Source organism: Triticum aestivum, chromosome 7A, assembly GCF_018294505.1.
Source record: "Triticum aestivum cultivar Chinese Spring chromosome 7A, IWGSC CS RefSeq v2.1, whole genome shotgun sequence".
Taxonomy (NCBI): Eukaryota; Viridiplantae; Streptophyta; class Magnoliopsida; order Poales; family Poaceae; genus Triticum; species Triticum aestivum.
In genome coordinates this window covers 59,852,963-59,860,085 of record NC_057812.1, presented here as the reverse complement: position 1 = coordinate 59,860,085, position 7,123 = coordinate 59,852,963, and positions in this window count along the sequence as shown.

The following is a 7,123-nucleotide window of genomic DNA, read 5'->3' as shown; positions in this document are numbered from 1 at the left end:
TCGCCACAGAATGATTCTTGATAGCAGTACCTCCCATTTATGTTTTCTATTCAGCATAATCATATCCAACTGTTTTGTATATTATTTTCTCCATATGAGGGCCTGCTCCATGACCAATTCATTTCTCCCTTTTATCTGATTGCCAGTCTGGTGATGACTTTCTAATAATTTGTACGTATGTCTTTTTGGACTGGTCATTAGTTTCGAAATTAAGGTACTGTGACTTGGGAGGAATATATGTGTATGCATCGTTGTTACATTGCAGGAGAGTGAGCTGTGATCATTTCCTATTGTGTATTCTCTGTTCTACATAATCAGATTTTCCTTTAGCATCTTAAAGATATTTCTCCACTTCTTTCTTATAACTTTGTTTGCAGCCTGATTATATGTTATATGTGCTCTCCCATTAATCTCTCAAGCCTATTAATCCATAAATTAATTGTTCCTGATTTTCTGCGGGCTCCCCTGATCACCGTATTTACTGGGAAGGTTGGCACAAGACAATCTTAGTTTGGGCTAGATGCAACAATAGGTCTCTGCATTTTAACCGTGTTTTGACTGTTCATGTTGAAGTGCATTACAAATATCTTGTTTCATATTTCTCCAATAGCTTAATAATATTTAGAGGTTCCGTACTTAACTCTTGCATTTTGGTTACTATAGATAAGTATGTTGATATGATCAAAGATGTTATCATTGACCCAGTGAAAATGATCCAAACTGTACTTCAATGTGCAGCAAGGTACAAATTCAGTTCTCTAACCATGTACTCCCTCCGTCCGGAATTACTTGTCGCTAAAATGGATAAAAATGGGTGTATCTAGAACTAGAATACATCTAGGTACATCCATTTCTCCGACAAGTATTTCCGGACGGAGGGAGTACTTTTTTGAGGACAATGCTGCATCGTGTCTGCACTTTTTTGTGTGCATAGAATATAATGCATGTCCCATATGACTGGTTCAAAGAAATACAAGCATAGTTTGAGGTAAACTGGCCAGAAAACTAAGATTACTTTTAAGTAAGGATAGAGCCATGGATTACATGATTGCTTTTCAAAACACAACATCAAATGTAGTTGAGCACACCGCTTCGGTTGGTGGAAGTTTTGAACTTTGTATTCATAATAACCCATGTATATGTTTACTAACGATAACTATTTCATCTAATGGTACTGCTATTGTGTCACAAAGAACAAGTACACTGATGATGCTAAGAAGCATAATGTCGCAAGAACTTTTATGTCACTGTTTTCTGTTCAATGTATTTCATCAGCAGGTGAGAGAGCCTGCTGAAACTTTATTTTATTTCATCTTTTTTAACTGGCAAACAGCTTGCTTTGCGTATGATCAAACCTTCAAACTGATTAGGTTCCATATCAAACAAAGCATATGTAGCTGGTTCTACTTTTGTTGAATTATTATGGTTACAAGGATCAACATATGTATTTTTTGATTTAATGTTTTGTTTCTGTCCCTTTTTCGACCCATTCTCAAAGGTGTGTTGCCATCGAAGGCGAAGACCAGATGTTCTGCTCTTGTGTCTGAACAATCTTAGTTGGCAGCAAGTTTTTTCTTAACAGTGTTCAGTAAACCTGCCCATGTTGTATATAAAATATATACAATTCCATTAAATTTTCTTCTATGTTTTTTGTCAAAATACATCAGCTCATGGTCACTGAATAAACTGATGTTGACTATTGTCGGGGCAGGTGAAGATGCAAATATCTTTTCACATAATGATCGTAAGTCGAGACATGTGTTGCACGTGCATGCTTACTAGTCCCAAAAATAATATAAAAGTGGAAAATAAGGCCCAATATAGTCCAAAATAGTAGATAATATAGCATGGAGCAATCAAAAATTATAGATACGTTGGAGACGTATCATTTAGTAAAATGTGCCACAACAGTTTCAGATTCATAGCCATGAAAAGGATCAGTTTCAACCAAAGTAATTATATCAGGATCAACAGAGAATTCATAATCCTTACCAGTAACACAGATAGGTGAAGTAGCAAAAGCAGGGTCAGGTTTCATTCTAGCATTAAGAGATTGCTCCTTCCATTTAGCTAATAACCTCTTGAGCTTGTATCTATCTTTGCAAGCTAAAATAGCTAAAGCAGCTTCTTTTTCCAAAACATAACCCTCAGGAATAACAGGCGATTCACATTTATTAGGGGGGAGAGTCTTCATCATCACTTTCATCAATATTATCATTTTAAATATTTTCATTCTCTCTAACCCTAGCAAGTTGTTCATCAAGAAATTCACCAAGTGGCACAGTAGTATCAAGCATAGGAGTAGTTTCATCATAAGTATCATGCATAGCAGAAGTGGCATCATCAATAACATGCGACATATCAGAACGAATAGAAGAAGCAGGTTTAGGTGTCGCAAACTTACTCAAAACAGAAGGTGAATGAAGTGCAGAGCTAGATGGCAGTTCCTTACCTCCCCTCATAGTTGAGGGATAAAACTTGGTTTTTCGATCTCTCAAGTTCTTCATAATGATAAGCAGATATAAATCCCAAGTGACTCAAGGAATAAAGCTATGCTCCCTGTCAACGGCGCCAGAAAATAGTCTTGATAACCCACAAGTATAGGGGATCGCAATAGTTTTCGAGGGTAGAGTATTCAACCCAAATTTATTGATTCGACACAAGGGGACCCAAAGAATATTCTCAAGTATTAGGAGCTGAGTTGTCAAGTCAACCACACCTGGAAACTTAATATCTACAACAAAGTATTTAGTAGCAAAGTAATATGATAGTAGTGGTAACGGTAGCAAAAGGTAATGATAGCAAAAGTAATGTTTTTGGTATTTTGTAGTGATTGTAACAATAGCAACGGAAAAGTAAATAAGCGAAGAACGATATATGGAAAGCTCGTAGGAAATGGAACGGTGATAGAGAATTATGCCGGATGCGGTTCATGATGTAACAGTCATAACCTAGGGTGACAAAGAACTAGCTCCAATTCATCAATGTAATGTAGGCATGTATTCCAAATATAGTCATACGTGCTTATGGAAAAGAACTTGCATGACATCTTTTGTCCTACCCTCCCGTGGCAGCGGGGTCCTAATGGAAACTAAGGGATATTAAGGCCTCCTTTTAATAGAGTACCGGGACAAAGCATTAACACAAAGTGAATACATGAACTCCTCAAACTACGGTCATCACCGGAAGTGGTCCCGATTATTGTCACTTCGGGGTTGCCGGATCATAACACATAGTAGGTGACTATAGAATTGCAAGATTGGACCAAGAACTCTCATATATTGATGAAAACATAATAGGTTCAGATCTGAAATCATGGCACTCGGGCCCTAGTGACAAGCATTAAGCATAGCAAAGTCATAGCAACATCAATCTCAGAACATAGTGGATACTAGGGATCAAACCCTAACAAAACTAACTCGATTACATGATAAATCTCATCCAACCCATCACCGTCCAGCAAGCCTACGGTGGAATTACTCACGCACGGCGGTGAGGATCATGAAATTGGTGATGGAGGAAGGTTGATGATGACGATGGCGACGGATTCCCCTCTCCGGAGCCCCGAACGGACTCCTGATCAGCCCTCCCGAGAGGTTTTAGGGCTTGGCGGCGGCTCCGTATCGTAAAACATGATCAATCCTTCTCTCTGATTTTTTTTCTCCCCGAAAGCAAATATATAGAGTTGGAGTTGAGGTCGGAGGAGCTCCAGGGGGCCCACGAGGTAGGGGGCGCGCCCAGGGGGGCAAGCGCGCCTCCCACCCTCATGGCTAGGGTGTGGGCCCCCTGGTATTCATCATTTCCAAAAAGACGTTCCATGAAGTTTCAGGTCATTCCGAGAACTTTTGTTTTTGCACCTAAATAACACCATGGCAATTCTGCTGAAAACAGCGTCAGTCCGGGTTAGTTCCATTCAAATCATGCAAGTTAGAGTCCAAAACAAGGGCAAAAGTGTTTGGAAAAGTAGATACGATGGAGACGTATCACGCTCCTCCTCCAGAGCATCTAAGTTGTCCTACCGATCAAACTCGGCTTCTCTCTCCATGTACATGCGCACTCGAGGTGAGTCATGAATAATATTGCAGGGTAACACTCCTTCTGCACCGTACACCATGAAGAAAGGTGTATATCCAGTAGTGCGGTTGGGCGAGGTCCGCAGTCCCCGGAGTACGGAGTCAAGTTCCTCCACCCAGTGCTTGTCTGATTCTTTCAAAGACCACACTAGTCTAGTTTTGATGCCGCTCATAATGAGACCATTAGCCCGTTCGACTTGACCGTTTGTCTGCGGCTGATAGACAGAGGTGTAATCGAGCTTAATGCACAGATTAGCACACCAGGTTTTCACTTCATCGTCTATGAAATTAGAGCCATTAACGGTGATTATGCTGTGTGGGACACCATAATGGTGTACCACGCCAGATATGAAATCTATTACCGGCACCGCTTCGGCCATTTTGATTGGTTTGGCCTCTATCCACTTAGTGAATTTATCCACCATGACTAGCAGATACTTTCTCTTATGGCTTCCTCCTTTAAGGGGTCCGACCATATCGAGTCCCCAGACCGCAAAAGGCCAAGTGATGGGGATTGTTTGTAAGGCAGTGGGGGCATATGACTTTGGTTGGCAAAGAGTTGGCATCCGATGCAACGTTGGACAAGGTCCTGTGCATCTGCTCGGGCCGTCGGCCAATAAAACCCTGTACGGAAGGCCTTGCTAACAAGGGCCCGAGCTGCGGCGTGGTGACCGCCGAGTCCGGCGTGAATTTCAGCCAAGAGCTGCCGCCCCTCTTCCTCGGAGATACATCATTGAAGAACTCCGGTAGAGCTTTTCTTATAGATCTCTCCATCATGAACCTTGTAGGCCTTTGAATGCCGGACAATGCAGCGGGCCTCATTCTGATCCTTGGGAAGCTCCTTCTTATTAAGGTAGGCCAAGAAGGGTTTGGTCCATTGGGCAATGACTGCCATAATGAGATGAGCCGACGGTGTTATTTCGGTGGTTGAGCCTCCGACGATATCAGTGTGTTCGGTATCTTGGGTTGTGTTTGGATCCAGACTAGTGCTGCCGCCCTCCCCCTGCCATACCACGGATGGCTTAATAAGCCTCCAAAAAAATGCTAGGTGGGACGGGGTCGCACTTAGCACCTGTCGGTGTCAAAACCGACAGATCTCGGGTAGGGGGTCCCGAACTGTGCGTCTAGGCCGGACGGTAACAGGAGGCAGGGGACACAATGTTTTACCCAGGTTCGGGCCCTCTTGATGGAGGTAAAACCCTACGTCCTGCTTGATTAATATTGATGATATGGGTAGTACAAGAGTAGATCTACCACGATTCCAGAGAGGCTAAACCCTAGAAGCTAGCCTATGATATGATTATATGTTGTGATTGTTGTCCTACGGACTAAAACCCTTCGGTTTATATAGACACCGGAGAGGGTTAGGGTTACACAATGTTGGTTACAAAGGAGGAGATATCCATATTCGTATTGCCTAGCTTGCCTTCCACGCCAAGTGGAGTCCCATCCGGACACGAGACGAAATCTTCAATCTTGTATCTACATAGTCTAACAGTCCGGCCAATGGATATAGTCCGGCTGTCCGGAGACCCCCAGCCCCCAAACCAGGCTTCAATGACGATGAGTCCAGCGCGCAGTATTGTCTTCAACATTGCTCCAAATTCTGTGTACCTGTCAAAATAGTGTCCGATCTCTTGTGAATGTTGTACTCATTGGCTTCCATGCCCAATAATGGCCACTTTCCAGGTGTCGAGCAAATCTGAAGAGCCAGGGTGTTTTCACATTTACCCCCCTAGCTGTGTAAATGAGCCACCTATTAAAAAGACGAGGATTCAGATCCAAATCACACCATCCTCCCTTGGCGAGCCTTCATCGGAGCGCACCTGACAGAGATCCATTCCATCATGGCCGGTCGACCCAGCTCCTCCTCTCGCTCCCCTAGCTCCAAGCCTGGAGATTGGGAGAGATGTTCCGTCCCACACAGCAAATTGGTGATGCTTCAGACCAAGGGATTTCTTCCCCGAGTGTACCTGGTCTCGGTTCGAGCCGGGCTTGCCACCTATAATGGCGGAGAGCAATCGGAGAGCCTTCCCAATCCCTCCAAGGGAGAGCGGGTATGCATTGTCCCTTATTTGGTAAGAGGGCTCAGATTCCCAATTCATCCGTTTCTCCGGGGCTCCTGGAGTTCTATGGCCTCCAGTTGCACAACCTTACGCCTGCCTCCGTGCTGCATATCGCGGGATTCGTAGCCCTTTGCGAGTTGTTTTTGGGCTGTGAGGCTCATTTCGCTCTGTGGAAGAAGCTATTCTGCCTTGTTCCCCGTTCTCAGAAGGGGTCAATATATCAAGTGGGCAGAGCCGAAGTGTTGCGTATTGCCGGGACCGGATACCTGTCCGGAACCCCAAAGAAGACGTCCGAAGACTGGCCTTCTGAATGGTTTTATATAGAAGACGTCCCCCTCCCGGATCCTATTCGGATCGGCCTTCCTGAGTTCGACAACGCCCCTTTGAAGAAGCGCCGGAGCTGGCATCCACGGAGCTCCCTGGAGGAAGATGACAGGGACGTTCTTTACCTGATGAGACACATCAGTATAGAGGCCACCCCATGTGGAATTTCAACGGAGAGGATGATGCCACCCGCTACGGCCGTAAAGGGCCGGAATCGGTTGCTTATCTAATAAAGATCTTATCCACTTTGTACAAGGGAGAAGAGGAGGAATTCCTTCGGGTCAACATGAAGGGCGGATTATCTATGTACAATCCCCTGAGCTAGGTAAGCGGAGACTTTTTCTCGCCCATCCGTTTCATATTTCCGTAGTTAAGTATTCAGTCTAGCGATTTCTACGCAGGAACTGCGCCAGGCTGTAAGGGAGATAAACAACCCCCCTCCACAACCCGAGGACCCTGGACGGTCCCTCGACCCGGCCTCCCAAGAGGATCCGGACATATCTGTGGAGCTGATCGATGGGGTGTTTTACCAATTGAGCAATGATAATGCTTTGGTGGCCATTATGGCCGATTACCCTAGGCTACTTCCAGCCTCACAGGTGACTGAGACCGAAGTCCCAGCACTTCAAAAAGGGATCCGTCCTTGCGTGTTTTTGATTG